Raw genomic sequence first — 21,170 nt, 5'->3', positions numbered from 1 at the left:
TGCTGCAGAGCTGCTGATGTCACTGATCTTTTTCCCAGAGGTGGTTTTGAGCTCCAGCGTTTGGGAGCTTGGAGAAGAAAAAAAAAAACGCTGCCCACTGTGGGCTGCTGTCGTTGCCGTTTCCCCAGATCTCCAATGTAAAATCCGTGGATGTAAGTTTATATGCGACTATCTCCCTGCTCCTCTCATCAGTCAGAAAACCTTGGAGTCATTAATTCATTATTCTCACCAAAAGCACAATAAACTGGGTGGTATAGTAGGAAATGACAGAAGTCTGGGCACATTTCATATGTGGCTACATTTTGTATGCATGAAGACAAATATCTGGGACATCTTGATAGGGTTTCAGAACATTTGGCACAAACCAGATTTGAATTGTTTCAAAGCTTGGAAAACATTTGTTTATGCACATCTCGGAACAGATTAAAAGGAATACTTTGGGGAAATATGCTTATTTGGTTTGTGCTTCAAAGTCAGAGGAGACATTGCTTACTACTCTCATTTATACTGTCTTAGAATAAAGACTGGAAAGCAGTGATCCTGCCTCAGGCTGACGGTTAAACACAGCAGATCTGCCAATTATCCACACTAACGTATAACCTTCATTAAAATAACACATTGTTTGAACAGTGCTAAAGATTTGTAAAGGTTATTGCAATGATAAAACACGTTGATCAGACTAGCTGTGTCCAGCTTTTATTGTGCTTTTGCTAAGCTATCAATGTTTGGCTATCCATGTTGTGCCCGTTTGACCTCATATTCACAAACAGATCGAACAGAGACGCTGATCTCGCCCAAAGAAAAGTTGAAAATGAAAGAAACTTGGGCTGAAGCCGTCCCCGAAAACTTTATGCATGGATTCTAAAAATCGACGAAATCCAGAATATTTTTAATTGCACCATATTTAACTTCGCAAGAACGAGCCTTTTCAGACATTTTCTTTTCTTGGACATCGATGTCAAAAAAATCTGTCACATCTGAGTTTGTGCAACTCAGAGCAGATTCAAATAAAAATCCAGATCCACCAGATTCAACTGGTTGGCTGATACAAATCCAGCAACCATAAATTATGGTTACAGTGCAGTTTGATTTTGAATAAGGCTTGATTGAATTAAAGGAGACTTGTGGGCCTTGGCAGTGGTACTCCCTCCACTGAGTACCATTATAGTTCAGTCTGTATTTGATTTTGTAATTTAGATGAAAGATGATATTTCTCTATATGTTATGTCTCCCCTCGTGGGGGAGCCTTTAAAAAACACATTACTTGAATGTAAACTCACTGCAGGTATTTAAAACCCCCAAATAACAGTAAGGAACCTCTTCACACCCCCTTCATTGAGCCCAATCAGGGCACATATTATGTACGTTACCCCTACTGGGGTGAGTCTCACGCCTGTGGCGGGTGAAGAAAGAGGCTTGCTGCAGTCGCTTTAAATAGATGAGCAGGTAATGGGCTTTAGAAGCCTGTAATTGTCACAATCCTACTGTGTGGCCACCTTTTAAAGCTTGGCATGGGCCAGACAGATTACCATCAGGGTGCTGCGGTGCTACCTGGCAAACACAATCCTGTCTGTGATCACTCTAATTTATGGCTACTGGTGCACCAAGCGCCGGCTCGAAGGCTCTGGACTCAGCGTTTGTATCGAGTTCCCTGACAAATTTGTGATCGTTATTTATTGTTGATAACAAAAATGAATACTTGTTGAGCCATTTGAAACATCCAGGGGTTGCAAAACCATTTCCAGATGGGTTTTATTTAACATCATCTTTATGGCTCGCTGCACAGGGAATGCCAAGGAATGATTTTTTTTTTTCTTCTCCTGCTTCTAGTCTATCTTATTTCAAAAGCTGAACGCTGTTTCATACAGAAAGAATGTGCAAAACTTGGCTCAGCTATAATAATTGCACATTTGTGGGCTTTGTGGATCAAAATGGTGCATATCCCATCACAATCCATTTACAGAGCTATAATTAAGATTATTTTAGGAGCACCAGGGTACCCAGTGGTCACTGCATCCTCTGCTGAGTCTAACAGAACCACAGGAGCTGCCCTGAGCACAAACAATGGCAGCGCAGTGTGACGTAAACACAAAACTGATTCTGTGTCACATTCTTCTGCCAGTCAACATTACGGATTTAACCGTGAATCAACAGCAGGAAACTATTGTCAACATTTGGGATGAGTAGTGATTGTGAACATGTGCTCCTTGTTTACTGCTCGGTTACACTGTTGTCTCTAAAAAGACGTCTGAATATGAAACTTATTCCAAAATAAAAACACGTTATCCACCCATCACATGCTACGAGGTGATTGCTTTTCAAATGCGCTGAGAAGGACTGCAGCTATTACATCATATCCCAAAAGTGGTTATCTAATGTACTCAGTTTCTTCCTGCGGAAAAACTTTTATTTTGCTAGGATGAGATCCCACAGCAACGAGCTGAAACAGCAGAGAAGTTCGGAGGGGGAAAACAATGATGTTCGAGGCATTAACAAACACACACTCCCATGGTCACTCACAGAGTCTTTTTCAAATATGATTTCAAGGCCTCTTTCCACGTAACACAGCCATCATCAAACCTGCTCTACACCAACAATGTAAATCCCTAAACAGCTGGGTTTTTGACGGAGTGAATTGCCTACCGTAACTCAGGACAGATGTGGAGAGGGCTTGACTGTATGAGGTCTGAGCCTCCCTGGAGGTATCGCACCACCCACAGGCATCTGCTCAGGACATCTGAGGATCCGACCAGGATCTTTTTTTCTGTGTTTTGGTCCAACAGTGGACTGTGGTTATTGTTATAAGGTAAGAGATCTATGGGGATGAGGGCACACAGGCCACTCTGAACACATGAGGATCATGTAAAGCCCTCTGACCTCTGAACTCCCGGCGTGAACAGCTGCCTCATGTTGATGCAGCGTTTCACTTTGATCCACCTTGATCTGGATTCATGAAGACAAGTGTGGTCATATTTGGCAAGAGAGTTACTTTTGGAGATAGCATATTCATCTGACTGTTTTTATTATCTACCTGTTTAGCTGAAGTATTCTCCCTCCGGGGCTGGACGAACTCACTGCAGGGCTGTGAGGCAAACAGTGGGCTGTGGACCCCAATTAAACCAACTCTACTCAATTAATAAGCGAATCAAGAGTTGATTTGTGCGTCATGTCAGCATGTCATCAACTAAAATACTACTGTTTTAGGAAGAAAATATAAAACAGTGCTAAAAATGTGAAAAGCCTGAGGGTATTCCGGTTTTAGTTTATGAGTAAAGAAGATTATCGCAAAGTGAATCTTATCTGACGGTATTAAGTCTGTCAGGTAAACACAATTTTATAACTACATTACAAATGTGTAATGATGCATGCATTCAAATGGCTATTTTTATGTAATTCTAAGTTGTTTTTCTCTTTAATGACGTCCTCATTTCCCTTCAAACTGCTTATATCTGCTCCTAAATAACATCAGGTCCCAGAATGCCCAAAACAGGAAGCATTTATTCAGACAAGTCCTGCATTCAAACACTGGTAGATTAGAATCATACAGCTGGAGACACATCAGGCATATAATCTAATGTGACAATCTAATCTGAAATCCAAAGTAATTGTAAATCAGTTTATATAATCCAATATATGAACTGTAACTGTTGTATATTGATTGTTATAAATATCACATTAACCAATAAACTACCAGCTCCAATAGATGCAAATAACTACACAGCTTTTCAATCAGTTTTACATCCTGAACTGAGTCCATGATTGGAGAAAAAAAAATCACCTGCGAATCAATACAATAAAAAAGAGGAAAACTTTTTGCATTTTTCTTCTATCATTATGGTAGACAAATATTTTCATGCTAACATGCTAAGCAGATGAAAACCAACTGAAACTACAAGTGGTAAGCGAGAGGAAAAAAATGCTGTCTTGCCTCACCCTTCTATTGGGTGTTGTAAATACCTTCCAGTTGTTTTATGTAATACTACTAAAAAAAAAAAAAGCGAACAAATGCTTTAAATAAAAAACAGATATCAGTGAACAAATAATCTCTGTATTGGAGGCAATGAGAACATTTGAAATGAGACAAAGGGTGTTACTAGAGGGGAATTTGAGTTCTTCTGATGGGGGATGTCAAAGAAAAGAAGTTTAGAAGTCAGCCTTGACAATCAGATTGACAGTGAGGAAGAGCGATGTGTCTTTCCTCTTTGTTGAAAAGTAAATGAAGTATGTCTATTCTACATTGAATTCTGGTCTTATATATACTTCTGTGGGTGAAAGAAGTGTTATGTCAAGAATGAAAGCATTTTATCTCACTCCATCGGCGGAAATGTCTCCATTTGTTATGTCTCTCTTAGACAGATATTTCTTCAAGCATCTTTCTTTTAGTTGACAGACCTTTGAGCATGGCTTGGATAAAAAAAAGAAAAGAAAAGAAACTGCAGCACATTGAAGAAGCAGTTTGCATCAATGCAATCCTTGTAGTTAATTGCTTGTTTCAGTGGATCTCAGATATTTAGCCAAGCACTGCAAATAGTAAGCCATCTGGCTGCGGACCTCATCAGCCTCTCCTCTCTGCTTTACTAAGATTCCATTTAATCTGGTTTAAGCTGCTTGTTTAAAAGTGGTGAAATAATTAGAGGGAGTGGAACCAATGAGGCAATGATACACCCATTCTCTCTCTATGCTAAATGAAATTAATCCAACCCTTATTCTGCTGTTGCCAGGCTGAGATCTCATTAAGGAGACTGCAAGGTCATCAGACCCCTACTGGAAAAAATAAATAAATCTTATTTTCTCTTTACATTTGATCGTTTTACTGAAGCCAAGTGTGATCAGCAGTTTAATGTTTTTACTGAAGTGCACAACAGGATGGACACATCAGATGGAAGCACCAGTCTGGTGCTCCCTCTGCAATGTGTCACGTTGTGTGAATGATAAAAAAAAAAAAACCTTCCATTACCTGAATGAGATAAGATGGAGATGTTGTGTGAAGCCGGTCTGTGTTTGGTATATGAGTCATCCAGATAAGTGCTTTCATGCACACATCATGGCTAATTTGACATGTCCACTTCAGGGCTGCGTATGCCAGGGATGACATCAGAACGCTACACACCACTACATCGACTCTCTTGTGTGGCCGGCTGCACGAGACAGTCGATGTGAGTGACGGCTGTCGCCCCGCATGCTTTTACAGATGGAACAAGGGGGTAATGGCAGAATCATGGGTGATCCAATCAACATTAACCATCTGCACAAAACAGGGCCTCATAAATCATTCTGATTAATTCATTTCACCGATGAATCATTTGGATGACAGATCTACTCGGAGTGTGTGTACTCGGACGGATCACGCTTTTGTAAAATGCCTGCCAGACTGGGTCGACAGCTCAGTGAATCACCCTGTGTGTATTTTGCCATGCCAGTGTGTTATTTGTACTCCTCCTTGGTCCTCTAAGTATCACCGTGCTGCTATATGGCAACACATACAATCCCAGCAACACACACAGACAACACAGACAGCATTACACACACACCTACACACACACACTGGGTATTTCTCATGGGATCTGACTGGAGTGCAGCAGACACTCAGACAGTCCCAGTAAGCCAGACATGGAAAAGTGAGGGAAGAAGGATGGAGGAGTGCCAGAGGGAAAATACAGAGTTATCGTGTAGACAGCCCAGTGTTTCCAATTTACAAAAAGTTTATGTAAGTTAGCAGTAACATGTAATTACAGCAGAGCTAGCATAATTACCGGTCTGACAATGCAGAGAAAGCACATTATTTCAGGGCTATAGGATGGATAATATGAAGGTGACTGCAGAGGCTTTTAATCGTTTGTTTAAATGACTTTTATTTTGTTTTTTTGTTTTTTTTCTACAGGAAAAACACCATTTGTGTCACTGGAGAGACTGAGTCACTCTGAATAAACAAGCGGAACAGTTTTAATTATCGAACAAAGATGATGTTTCTGTAAAAATTGGTTTCATGTTCCCAGAGAAGGCAAGAAGCCTCCTTTACATTATGAGACACCTGATATCCTGATGTCTCCCATTTGCTGTTGCTCCATGAGCTTTACCATTCATATGCAGAAACTGCATATGAATGAAATCACATCCATGTATGTGTGGGTGTAAGACTCTTGAGGGGGGCTTTGGCCCCCTATGAGCAGGAGGGCTCCTTACATGGCAGCCTTTGGATAAAATGGTGATGTTGGTGCAAATAAGTCACTGATATTAAAGCGCTGTATGAATAAATGTGAGCCTTAATCCCCAAAGGCATCGTGCCGACATAAACTCATTTAAATAAAATTTTTGAATGTTTTTTCTCCTGTATTTTAAAATAGCTGTGGGTTCAAAGGTCAAAGCTTTCTGAACGATCCCTATCCATGACTTGAATGGTATTGAATGGCGATGGACCCTTTGCTCTGTTTTGTGTTATTGTTCTACCCATAGTGTTGTGTCTGTGTATATAAATGAGGCTGGAACCATAATAGATTTACACAAAGTTGGATTTAGTCATTATTTTCAGATCACTTTTGCCCACTTTAAACAGGAACAGAAAAGATCAAGATGCAGTTTATCATTTAAAAAGAACAACAATCATTTCATGGTAAAATTGTTGCTGTGTAAACACCACCTAATATCAAAGCCATTTTAAAAAATTGTTTCTAGAAGCCGAGTTCTACTAGAATGGAGGTGGAGGCAGAATTTCAGCCGTACAGGAAATATAAAGCTGTTACCAGAAGAAAACACAGATATGATTTTATTTCAGGTAACCAACTTAACCCCTGAAGCTGATGATCATGCTGGCAGGATGACACATATCTTGTCCTGACCAGTACCAGGCACCCATCTCTACCCATCAACCCCTAGTCCATCCCCCTCCCCCTACTCCGCCCAGCAGGCGGGTGATGATGACCACTCACATGGAATGAGATAACTCACAGCTGGAGTCACAAACAGGGTCTCTGCTCCACTTGCATGGGAGTCACAAAGGCTCTGGAGAGAGGACAAAAACCTGCTCTAAATATTAGAATCTCTCCAGTGACTACACAGAACCTAACATTCATTGTTCAGTGAAGAAGAATGATGGTTCAGCTAACAAGACGCAGAGAGGGAACATTGGAACTGACCAAAACCACAGGATTGCAGAACGTCTGTAAAGGCTCTCCTATCAAAACTGAAATGGCATTCCAAAATAGCAGAGGGTGATGATAACATGTTTGTTGAACTAAAACCTGCTGCCCTTTTTGTGCCGGTTGTTCTTTTTTTTTTTTGCAGATGCAAAAGTTATGATTTACTCTCAACTGCATGCCGTGGCTTCCATTATCACTCACTCTCACAGGGCAGCGTGCATAAAAACACGGAACGGCATCCATCCTTCCCAGAAGAGACGTTAGTGGTATAACTCGCTCAGAGGGGGCCAGCAGGCGTGAGAGATGGATGAGCGACAAAGGTTGATGGAGGGCGTGCACACACACACACATGCAAACACACACACACACACACATACAGAGCAGACATGGTTGGGATGCCTCTGCAGGTTCACTCCCTCTCCTGACATGTTGTTCTGGGTTGAAGGAACTCTCTTCCTCCACCCTGAGGACTCACAGCGGTCACTATTAGCTTTTCACAGAACCTTTCCAGTGACTAATTATAGTGTCAGCCTATCTTGACTCATTCCTGCACCCTGCTGTTCCAGACACTCCCTGGCCTTTGCCTATAGCAGAGCAAACTTTGCTGTTACTTGATTCAGGATATTTCTTTCAAACTTCTTTAATGGATGTGCTCTGTGAGAGTGGGCCTATGGCATAAGGAGCACTTAATGTTAATGTTACCTCGGTCCCACTGCACTCATGAAACCTGTGGGTTACGCTCCAAAGGATATAATATGGATCTCTTGGTGAAAGCTGCCCGATATGATGCGGAAAAGTTGAAAGAAACTGAAGAAAAGCAATAAAACTATATAAAAGACAAAGAACAAGTAGAAAGACACAGGAAGGTAGAGTGTGGAGAAGTTGGAGAGGTATGTCATGAGTGTACCCCAACAGAAGGACCAGTATTTTCTGAGCTCAGTTGAACAATAAATCACTTTAGCAAGGAGAATATGAAGCGGTGTTATTTCTGCAGAGCTCCAAAGCAAGCGCTCATGAGAGGTAAAGATTGAGGGTGGAAGTTGAGCCAAGAGGACTTAAAGTATTTGTTGTTTTTCAGTGTGTTGATCCTACGTGGAATCTAACCTCTCTGTGCTGCTCTGTACAACAATGGAGGTCTGTGTGAAAGATTCACTCAAGGATGTAGTTAAAGGTTCAGTCCGCGACTCTCAAGAGCCCAGCCCGCACCTCATTACTTCTGCTTGGGTGATGCTTGTAGTAGGATGGAGTTGAGGAGGTTGTGTCAGATTTATAATTCATGTGTCTGGCCACATCACTAGACTGTGTTGGTGTAAACAATTCAAGAGAGGACAGCAGGAAGCTCTGGGAGTAAATCTGGATGCTCATTGTGCAGCGAGACCCCACCCGAATAGATCTGCTTCCAATCAGAATCACGTGGACCTCCTACAACGCAGCCGCATACTGCATATAGAGTTCTCAGCACCGACTTCCAGCCACTCATTTATTAACATTATCAACGAATGCCCAGTTCACTCAGAGTCCATCGGCGCAGGATTGAGCAGACGGCACGCTGGTCAGACGGTACCATTACCGACTCATTCCTCCAGGCTCTTACTGGGAGCTATGGGACTGAGGCAGCTGAAGCAGATGTAGCTCAGCTCAAGCCAACCTCTTCACTGCACATTCTTTTAGGTGTCTATGCACATGTTAATGTGGATGAGTTGGATTTTCATTTAAATGTGCATTTCCATATGATGTGAAACATGAGGTGACTTCTATTTCCCTTCTAATCCCTATGATAAAATACCTTGAATCTGCAGGGCCAGCTATTCGGAAAATTAATGTGATAATTGGCACTCATGTCCAAGTCAACATAATTGCCATGACTTCTATTAATGTAAATGGAACTTGAAGCATGAAGAGGATGTGCCACTTTCATTAGAATGCAAATGTATGCATCTGGGTTCTTCGGTAATCAGTTCATCTGGGTGAGCATGCACTGTACTGTACTCAACATGTATTGTTCCTCAACAGACACAAAGAGATAGCATTACGTAACGTACGATGGCGGAGAGGCGTTGTGGAAGAAGAGGCTGTCATGACTGATGCAGAGCTAGAATTGCTGCTCAGTGTTCATTATTTAATGAACAGTGACAAGCCTGATGTCTGGAGTCCATCTTCATGGTTATGTGTTCTGCAGGCTTTCTTCACATCCCTACACAAACTCATTTACAGTATGACATCTGATCTGTCCATGAAGGTGTTGCGTTCACCTGTATGTATCCAGTATTTAGGAATTAAATATGACAGGCACACCCCATCATATTTCAACAATTGAATTCAGAAGAGAAGCTCTAATATCCATCCGTTTACTGTGAGGGATGTTTTATTACCACTTAATTCAGGAACAATTATTATACGTTTATCCTTGTTCATAACTTTATAACAGTTATGTCCATGCCGTAAGAAAAAACCCACCTGTTTGCGCTCCCTGTCCTGAAGTTACATCAGACATGTCCAGAATAACCTCATGTAGTCCAGACACGATTGTGAAGCGGGGGGTGCTAAAGTCAGAACACTTTCAGATCAGATTGGGTCAGTCGGAGCAATGGGAACGCCAAGCAGATTGCTTTATTGAAACAATGTGGGGGCAAATTCAGTCAAGAAAAACTTGACCAGGTTCAATTGTCTGGAAAGTCAGTTTAACACTAGATATGAATGTACAGTATATCTGCAATTAAATACATTTAAATGTAAAATATAATAACATTTCTCCATTTTAACATGTTCCCCTTCTCTGGTATTGCCTGATCAGCAAACCACTCGCTCAGAAATGCAGTAATGTGTGCCGGTGAAAGAACAAATACAGAATCAGAGGTTAAAAGCCCCAGCATGTTGCGGGGCAGATCTGGGGCTGCCTGGCAGCCTGTTTTGCTCTGAGGTCGCATGCACACAACCTGTGATCTGAAGCCAGCAACCAACTATCTACTCAGCCACCTCTACCACCTCCCTGTTTCTCACTAAACAACAGTAATCTGCAGTCCAGCTGCAGCTCAGGGACAGTGGTGGGAGTCAGGGACGGGGGTCAGCCATGGAGCTTTGACACTGTAGCCGAGGGGAGATAGGTGATGAATAAATGTAACCAACAGCAGCACATTCCACTCATTTAGCTCTGTCCACTCCAGTTACTCCTCTTCTTCAGACTGTTTTTGTTTCTTTATCTTTGAAACATGGTGCTCAATTTCACACAAAGGCGTTCATTCCACAACTGACCCTGACCCAGTTGGGGAAGGAGGTGCATGTTTTCCAGTAGGCTTCAGCACCGTTTCAGTTTAAGGGAGGAATAAGCCTTCATACACATCAGGGTTCTTACACACATGCAATACATTACAGCATTCCATTTCCACTCGCCGTCTTTTGCCATTCAACAAAGACCTGTAAGCACTGACTAGACTGTGCCATAAAATCTGAAGGGGGGGGACCACCAACATAGTGAGACCCTTTGGAGGGCCCATTTTACTGGTTGCTTCCTACCATCTCTCCACCCTCCCCCAGTTGGTGGGTATTACAGGGTTTTACCATCCGGCCACATCAACCTTGCTGATATCTGCAGAATGAGACAAGGCAAAAGATAACTCTGAAAATATTTACACATGTGGTTTTGTGTAGAAGTGTGCAGCGAGTAGGTTTCGTGATAACTCTGCCTCCTAGAGAATGCTTGAGCTGTTTTTTTTTCTTCTTTAAGTAGGCCAGTGATTGATGCTGGGACACCTGTAGGTTAAATAGCATGTTAAAAGAGAACTCAGCCAATAAACACTTTGCTCCTTATGCAAATAGCGGATGGTGATCCATGCCTGGCCCCATTCTGTTTTAATCAAACATAGATTAATCAAAGATCCTCTTTGTTAAGTCACCATTTAACACAAACGTTTAGTAATCGCATAGGGAGAAATTTATTGCAGATGAGTTTCCAGTTTCCAGCTGTGGTTTCAGTGAGCCATACAGCAATGCACAACACATGTTGGTTGGAGTAAGAATCACAGCTCTCCTCTCCTCACACTGTAAACCTCTTTTTTTTCTTTTCTTTAAGTATTCAGGATTTGTGCATCCTTCGGAGCAATTTGAATTTTACAATCTAGTAACATCAGAAAAAAAGATGCCTCGTGTTAAAGAAACCACAGCGAATTACACAACTGTACGGTTCCTGTCAGCTGTGCAAATAGTTTTTGCATCTTTCAGCTGGTTGTTTTGGTTTTTGGGGCCTTCAACTTAATGGAACACTTCATCCAAAAAGGAAAGTTCAACCATTCTTGTCTCCTGTAGATGGAAAGCAGGCATGAAATAATTGCTCGCAACTTATAGGACATAATCTAAATTTATACCCCAAAGCCCCACAAATGTATTTGAAAAGATATAATTCACTTCCTAAAGCCGATCTTCACTGTAGGCTGTGTGCCAAAAAGTTTTAGTTCTCACTCATTCTAAGGAGCCTGTTTATGTGCAGCTATACAAGATAAACAAGGACTTTTAGTATTTGAATACGTGGTGTTTATTTACGACCCGGTAGCTGTGGCACACACAACAAAGACAGCCCTGCTTTTGTTGCAGCAACAGGTGCTTCTTGCAGATACGCTGTTGCTCTCTGCTTTATACGGTGCATGCAAATGTTTTTTTAGCTTGGAAGCTGAAGTGAAGATTTTTGTTATGTAAATGTCATCTTCGTGAGTGATTATGGGATGATTAGGCTCCTGGAGACTTGGATCACACTATGTGAGCTTTATTGAGTTCAGGTTCACTTTTTATTGAACGCTGTAACATTTTTTGAAGGTCAAGAAGAAAGTGAACCCAATTTTTTTTAAAATCTATCTCTGTTAGGTAATGTGATGTTGACATTTGGTTTTTGTGCCAATTTCAGTGCTCTTACTGCTAAAACACACCACACCCATCAGCGAGCTAATGGCAAATGGACACATGTAGACATTAGAGGGTGAACAGATCCAGATATTTCTCTCACACATCAGTGGAGATCAGAATTGAAGCCATAAAGAGAGTATTGAACTGAATGCTGACAAAACAAAAAGATGCTCACATTTCTCTGTCTCCTGATAGATAAATGCTTGCTAACAAGTTTGACTGGACTAAGAACAGTTGTTAGACTTGCAAGGAAATTGTCTGCTTTGAAATAAACAAGCGTTTCGAAAAACGTCTGACGTACAAAGCAATGTGCAGATGTAAAGAGATGGTGGTGAGGGTTTGGAATTGCTGTAATTGCAGGATTTTTTTTTTTTTTTAATCAGTCTGGTTACTTAATAAAGTTGAATTAATATGTGCTTTCGTGAAAGTGCTGAAGTGATAATAGTGTCTGTAATTCAATATATTAACAAGACTTCTGTTTAATTAAGATGGATTCAGTTCTGCTGTGAGTCCTCTGTCCCTTCCCTCGTCTTTATCTCGCTCTCGGTGGAGTCGGCTTTACTTTGAGACATCAGTGCCACTTGTTGATGTCTGCAGTGTCCTCACTCGCTCTGGACAGCGTTTCCAGTGAGAGACACACCCATCCCGTTTCTGCTGGAGCTCAGCCACTGCCGATTCACATTCCAAGAGATAACGGCGAGGGAAAACTGATAGCGCGTCTCTGTGATAGTACTCCAAAACAAACTTGATAACACACTATAAATACGAGACTTCAAGACAGCTTGATTCCATCAGTAACAGTATTTGCCTTTGAGTTTTGCCTTGACAGAAGAAGTACAGTAACAAAAGGCATCCATCATAATTATAGTGCAGTGTTTTACGTCTACACCCACATGCTGATTGTTTGTAGAGGGAAGAGATTCCATTTGTCATGTCACTTTAATAGGCTACCATGTAGGCCAGAGGAGGGAGAGTGTTGTTTTGGACTGATGCAGTACTCAACTTTCTTGGAAACACACCTCCACACATTACTCACATGCCGACAGACTTTAGGTTAAGTCCACACTGTCTAGCATATGGTGCAACCAGCATCCATGTGGTGAAAACTATGAACCAGTCCCGAACAGCCCCCCTCTGTGTCTCGGTGAGCTGTCCTCTACATACAGCCTGCTGGTACCCCTTCTTTGGAGGAACACTGATTTGCAGTACAGCTAAGTTATGAAATGGAGTTTGTTGTCCCAGAGGTGGAGAGGAAATTATACTAATAAATTGTTCTGGGACAAACAGAGCAGAGCAGACTGTACAGTACTTTTCAGAGTAGCAATCTTGAAGTGCAATGTTTGGTCTAGCCTGAACACAATCCCACAGAGTCTGTCTCTCTAACGAGCAGTCAGGGGTCCATCATCTGAATGGGGCTCTGTTGTGACTCTGTGGGGGTTGGACTAAGGTCAAATTTTAGTAAAGATGGAGGTCAGAGGTTAATCTCAGAGGGTCGGGCGGTCACTTTCATGGGTCAGAGCTCACAAAGTCTCCAGGCCTCGGGGTTTGTCATGGTGGTGGAGACGGACCCTGACGATCAGGGTCAGTGGTTTGCATGCTTGTGCAATAGTGCACTTTACACTAATATGAGCAGCAGATTAAAAAAAACAGGTTCTCTGGAGAGAAAGCTACCTTTGCACATCGACGAGTTTATGTGGAAATCAACTGTGATTGCAGGGAGACCGTTTCCTTGTTCAAATAAGAGCAAAATAGACCATAAAGGTAGCTGGCAGCACCTTGGACTGAAACCTCTCATCACCAAAATGATCTTGGTAGATTGCATGTATGCAGCAAAGTGCAGAGCTACATGTAAACGTGTGATTAAGACGTGATTACACACGGCAGGTATGGTAACCCCTCCCTTGCAAACACATAGCAGCCCCAGTCTTAACAAACAAGCGCACACGCTCCTCAACTGGCCTGGCTCTGCAGATTGCTCACACATGCTCGTGGCTCCTGGCTTCCCGCCACCCGCCTCCTCCTCTAACTCCCTTTCCCCAACACAGAAAGCCCAGCAGGCTAGTGGTGAGGGTCTGCTGAGACAGCCAGTCTGGACGGAACAGGCAAAGTTCACACTGGGTAACTTTGGCATCCAAAAATAACAACGATGGCCGTTTCTATATCGCTCACAGCGGAGTATTTCTTCAACTTCACTGCGGGCCCTTGAAACGGGTCACGGGCCAGATTCTGAATGGATGCCACATGGCAAAATGAATGGTACGCTTCAATGAGCCTGTGTGCCTACAGAGTACATTTCTGATTTGCAGTGTTAGTCTAAGAAGTGCCCAGAGATTTCTAGAGTATTTAAGTTACTCACTCCCTCAAACCACATGCTTTCACTAAATCCAGCCATTTGTCCTGAAATCCGACTCTTCATGTATTTAACTTTGCACCTTTGAATCTGTCAAAATGAAACGAATAGTTAGAGCTGATGATTCTCTTGTGAGAAAATAGTTTCAGTCATGTTTACAGACCGTTGTCAAAATTAATCACTTATGACTACTTTTTTCAGTCGTCCTATCTTGACAGATTCACTAACTTCATCATTTTATCATCTTAAACAGAGTCATCAGCCGCCGCCACCACCATGATCAGCGTCTGGACTCTAAGGGTGGGATGGACAGCATACCTCACTGCTGGTCAGGACAAATGCCATTCACTCTAAAATCTGAAGGATTCTCACATATAATGACATACTTAATCATATTTACTTTAACTACTAGTCTATACTGATTGAACTATTGGCGGCACGGCGTAAAGGACAGAGTGTTAACTATCCAGATGAAGCACCAGGGTCTAAAAAAGAGAATTTTTTATCGCCTTCACATCCTTAAATCAAACCATTGTCATCCCAACCTGTCAAAATCTGATGAAAAATGTCAAACTTTTTCATCAGAACTCCTTGGCTATCCTTTAGCATCTTTAATCAAAATACCAATTTTTTCAGGCACAAAGCATTTATTGTATTATAGTATTTGGTTAGGAAAAGACAAGTAAATATTACTATTACTGTGTTATGTAAAACCAGATGTGGTTTTTCCTGCTGATTCAGTGTCGACTCGCATTGCCAGTGGTCGGTAGTGTTATAGTTAATTCTAATAAACTGTGCAGTCATGGGTGTTACTTGTTAGGGTGTACGTAAACTGCCTCAAAAAGGCGTTATGATTCGTATTTTGGATATTGGTTTTCGCTTCATACCACACCAAAGCAAATGGCTCTCCAGAGACAGACAGATGATTTTCACTGTCTCTGCTTATGTCACTAACCTTAATTGAACCAGTCTGACCCACCACTAAACCTCCTCTTCACAACTTGACAAGGAGAGGAAAAGGGTAGATTTCACACCCACTACTCACCCCACAAAGAGCATCCACTCTTCCCCCTTTGCGTGACGTCTAATGTGAGTTGTTGGTATTGACTGTTGAGAGTCAGACAGTGGTCTCACCTCAGTGTGTCTTGAGTTCAAGGAGAGGATACAGACTGAAAGAGCTGACCACCCAGAGAACCCACTGCACACCCTCCTTTACCTCACACTATCTTTAGTCTCTACTTTCAACTATTCCTCTATCTATGTGTTCTTTTTCAGTCCTTGAGTTTGTCCTTCACTCTACCCACTTGAGTCTTTCCTTGCTGTCATCTCATTCTCTATCTCTTACTTGCATTGCCAGTAAGAGATAGAGAATGAGATGACATTCTCTATCTCTTACTGGCAATGCAAGTAAAACATATGCTTGTCAACACAGTTCTATGAAGTTGTGTTAAATCTCTGGATTTCCTCAAAAAAAAAAAAAAGAAAAGAAGAAAAGCTATGAAAAAAGTCACATATTTCTTCCTTCCTTCTTCCTCCAGCACACACCCTTGTTTTCATTTGGAGCACAGAGCTGGAGTTGGCCAGACAGCAGGGGTGGGTTTCATGTAACCAGAGCTGGTACTTGAAGTCATTCTCTTTCGTTCCCTGCTAATAGATCATTACAAGGCAGTCACACATTTTCCTGGTTACAGAGGAAGGAGAAGATGATCCTCCATTTGTAGTATATACTGTATCATTCCATAGAAACACACTCGTAGTTTTTTTTTTTACCGATTATGACAAACAGGAACTAGAACAGCGAGAGAGAGAGAGAGAGAGAGAGAGAGAGAGAGAAGATCATCCGTCCATCAATTTATCAATATGTTACTATTGCAGGCATAGCAGGGTCACATCGGGATAGATCGATAGATCAATAGATCAATAGATCGATAGAGCATTAGATAGATTGTTTTCTCTGTTACTGTTTTGTGAACAGGAACCTAGAACTTATTCTCTCAGTATCCAACATATCAAAGTCTTAGTATAATTACTAATTTCAAGTTGAAGAGACAGAAATGTTTTTTCCACTCCTCTACACAATTTCATGTGTAAAACTTCAAAGGCCTCCAGTCACTGTTCTTTTTATAACCCAGTCTTTTCTTCAGCAGAGAGACAAAGGGATCAGAAACCAAACCAAGGACATGAGTAGCAAAGCAGGCCAGACGGTCAAACACAGATCCCACAGATCCATCATGCAGTTGGTGACTTGGCTAGTCAACTGGCTAACGGTGGACAACGGGTGAGATAGATGCGGATTTATTTCGTGGGATGGAGAAATTTTCATCTTCTTCATTTTTACGTAACAGCATTCATTATTCTCTTGGGACTGGGGTGCCTATTATAAGGAATGACTAAGATGAGATCCAGCTCATCGTGCGAGACGTGATAGACAAACATTTTCTAAATGAGTGAGAGGGGAAGTGAAATAACGAGAACGGGTCATGTGGGTTAAGATAAATATTCTTCCACGCGTGGTCAATGCTATTGGCCTCCTTTGACACAAGGAGGAATGCAGTATGTATCCCTCCATCACCTCGCACCATTTCCTGGTTATCTCTCCATCATGTTTCTGTCACTGACCTTAGTGAGTACTGCTTTCTCTTTCATTCACACACACACAAACACACTCACACACCAATCGCTTCCTTTTCCAAGCCAACATTGCACCCCACTCTTTTTCCTTAATTGCCTGAGGGCGCAGGTCGGAGGCAAGAGTGGAAAATTCCACAGCCGTAAGATAACTTCACTCTTGCTCTGCCTCATTCCAAATTAAAGGCATGTGTGGAATTTCATGCCAGACCTGTGAGAAGACGATGGAGAATACAGAAGAATACCGCTTCTACCTCTGCAGCTTTCCCTGACCAGCTCCTCTCTCACCTCCTCTCCCCACTGCCACCCCCTCCCTCCAATGAGGGCACAGAGAATGAAGGTATTATAGAGGCTCAAGCCGGGCTGCACATGCCCCGAATGCCTATTTAATAAAAAGAAAATAAACTTGAGCAAATTCACATATTGGTGTCTCCGCAAGTTAACCTGCCTTGCCGATGGAGAATTGAAACCTGCTGTTGGAGCGTGCAGGCTTCTGGCCCACGTTGCTTTACCCTAACGCCTGCTACCTAAACACAGCAGAGGAAGGCACACCCCGCCCTCAGCTCAAACAGTCCGTCTCAGAAAATAAGCCTAAATGAAAATATGGCTCCTGCCTCGCAGTCTTATCCAAGAGAGTTTTTAATCAACAACTTCAGCAGTACCCTCCCTCCTCCTCCCAACCTTGCAAGTGGAAGGATAATGAAATATGATAAGAAGAATAATCTATTTGGGATGTTCCATTTTTTTTAAATAAGCAAAATGTTTATGCCGCTGCAGAAAATGAGCTCCCAGCAGACTCCAACATCCAGAGACTAACCACTTTCCAAGAACTCCTAACTGCAGACGCATAAGCTGAATGCCAACCGGCCATCCTTGTTAAAAGCTGTTTGGGCTTCCTCTCAAACACAACGCAGCTTTTCTTAAAGAGTATTTGAGGGTGGATATTTACGGGAGAACGGCCTCTGTCCAGGAAAAAAGCGTCAACATCACGCTGCTTTCGGCCCTCGTTTGCTTCGGCTCTTCTTGTCCTCTCTGCTCTATTACCAAGGCAGGGCTATCCTGTTACCATAATGAATCCCTTTAGAGGAAAGACCTGTCTCTACTGGGCCCCCAGTCAGGCTCTCACTTCTGGTCTAATCTCTGCCAGTCTTCTTTTCTACTTACTAAATTTTTCCAGTCCTTGTCTGCTCATTTGTGCTTAAAGAAACCCTCTGATGAACTCTGCCCCAGCAGAACATCTCAACCATCTTTGGCTTCTTCTGAACTCCAAGGCAATGATGCTCCATTTCAGGGGCCCCTCTGTACAGACGATAGATTGGCGGGATGCTTCTGCATGCAAAAGTCTTCTTGGCCGAAACGTGTTTAACATGCAAAGCCACAACATATCGTAAAGCCACTGACTGAAATTATCAGTAATGGGCTGTTTAATAGCACTGTGAGACATGAAAGCCCCCGGGGAGCGCGACCCTCATTGCCTTCTCGATATGACCCATAGACTCCGCTTGAGGGGAGCATCCAAGGTTGAAAAATGCGTGTGACTGACTGCTGCTATTAAAGACAGCAGCGTGTGGAGTGAAATGTTTAAGTATAGCGATATTACAACCATATTTAAGGGCTTACAGTAATAATACTGAGCACATTATACACTGAGTGATTCACTGAGTGATTCATTGCTGAAGCATAATCTTTAAAGAGCGATGTTCCTGCACTGGCTTTCTGAACTGTTTGTTATTTCAGGGCAACTTAAGCCGTGCCAGGGAATTACAGGAATAATTCATCTTCCAAAAAAACTGCTGCAACATTCAACAGTTGATAATCCATTAAAAAGGGAGATATTAATTTCTCCTCTGACAGTAGCATTCACTCACCAAGCATTGCAATTTTAGTGGTCACAAGAAGCATTGGAAGAAAATGACTCTCAGTTTTTCCTGCACTGGAAAATACGATTTTCCCTTTGTCTGTGTAGGTTCTCAGTCACCCAGGGTTGGGGTGAATCAAGAAGAACAAAACTAGAACCGACTGGACTTGTTTCAGGTTGGATGAAGACGTTTCACCTCTCATCAAAAGGCTTCTTTAGTTCTACCTGATGCTTCCAGATACTTCTACTCCTCATGGAGCAGAAAACAACAAATGACTGAAATCACCAAGACAAGAAGGCTCATTAGTAGTTATGGCTATTCATAATGGGGTCGCTGTCCCGCCCACCCTGGTGTGATCTGCTATGGAGAGCTGCACTCAGGTGTGAATGGTTATAGGGATAGACATCAATACTGCACTAGGTGGTAGGTGGCTGATAAAAGGTGTCTTAATCCTCCTCCTCTGTTCAGAGATGGTTTCTGAGTCATATATTTGTTGTACAAGTCACAACATACAGTACAATGTACAAATCAGTGCATTCCCCACTGTATTGGACATTGTCTTTTTTGCGACGTGGTGTTTGGACAGGTGTTACTGTGTAACAAGAAAAAAATCTGCACCAGTACAAAGTCAGTGTGTTACATGTTCTTTCAGATCTGTTTGACATCTGTGACATTCCTTTGATTACTTTGATAAAAGCATTACATGTTGTGCTGCTATTTATTGGTTCCTCAAATATCAGCAGGGAAACGTGTTGGGCAGGATCCCTCTGTAAAATCTGTAATACAGGATAGATAAAATGAAGCTTAAAAACTGCACAATCAGCATTATATATGCTCAGTGGGTCAAATGAATATATGTAAGATGCAACAGGGCTACACCAAACCTACATAGAATTATGAAAACTCTGCAGTTCTCTTCTTCTCTATGGAGCTTTTCAGCAACTTTATACTTGTTTCAGTTTTATGGCGTTCAACTTTACTGTTTGGTTTTTGTCTGTCACATCAACACCATCTCCACTGTAATCTACCTATGTACTGTACCACAATTTGTTACCTGTTCGGCAGAGTAACCAATCAGCTGGTTAGCACAACAAAGCATTTATCATATTCCAAAATGGAGCAATAAGGTAAGTTGAAATTTGAAAAAGTAAGAGGATATTCCAAATGAAAGCTAATGCTAGTCTGTGGCTAAAAGTGTAACCAGACCAATATTTTCTATTCTGTTTGCCATACCTGGTCCATAATTAATCCATGGGGCATTCCTGGACTTTGCCTGTTGCCTGCCCCTCGTTGGATTTGTTTGCCTGCATGGACTGATTACCTGATATTCTGTTTCTTTATGTTGAATAAAATACAAGCTTTGATTCTGCATCTGTTGACTCTCCTGTCGGGCTTTTGGGTTTCATCTGGAATGTATGAGAAGCGTGACACTTTTGTTTAACATGAAGATGTCCAATTTCAGTTATTCATACCAGTAAGTAATGGGAATTTTACAGGAATTTTCTGCTTTTTTACAAATCAAAACAAAAGTAAGCAGATCACCTCAAGTTCAAACACAACATCACAGGCCTTTATTAGGTAAAGAATCTTGCTCTCTCTGTGAATCTTGTGAACCATGCCAGGTGATTATTTTTGGACCATCTTGAGCTATAAATAATAATGAAAAAGTGCACAAAAAGAAAAACGGATTTATAGAAAAAAATACAGGTCAATCAGTCTGGTGAACCAGTCAGTCTATCACCCAATCATGTCGTCAGTCTGCCTTGTACAGTAAGTGGGCCATTACAGATGCTCTCTAATGAGCTGGGTGCCTCTGATCCAGTGGGCCCTGCCACATTCCACTGGCTCTAATAAGACCTTGTCCCGCTCTGTGAGCTGATAGCGGCTTCATTAACCACACTATGAACTTGCACAGGAAGCCGATAGGGGGTTTTATTGGGGTTTTATTATGCAAGAGGAACCAGAGCCGGTTTAATTGGAGCCAACAAGGAAGGTTGGAGACTGGGGAAGAGGGGGCGAGGAGGAAAGGAGAGACGGTAAGCCACGTTTCATCTCTGCCTTTTCTACTATTCTCCCTGATGTTGAGGAAATCAGAGGTGGGGGCCGAAGGGAGAGAGATATATTGAAAATATACTGTAAAAATAGGATAATACTCCTGAGGATGACTTTATGTTTGTTCCCTTTCTTATTCCTGCACAGTTAACCTCAGTCCTGTTGTGCCGATGCTGGGCATCAGGAGCGGTTTGAGACGAGAGGATTTTTGACAGGCTTGAGATGTTTTAAGAATTTGGGTTGATTCTAAGT

Source organism: Antennarius striatus, chromosome 20, assembly GCF_040054535.1.
Source record: "Antennarius striatus isolate MH-2024 chromosome 20, ASM4005453v1, whole genome shotgun sequence".
NCBI lineage: Eukaryota > Metazoa > Chordata > Actinopteri > Lophiiformes > Antennariidae > Antennarius > Antennarius striatus.
The sequence above is the reverse complement of the archived record's forward strand: the minus strand, read 5'-3'. Positions refer to the sequence as shown.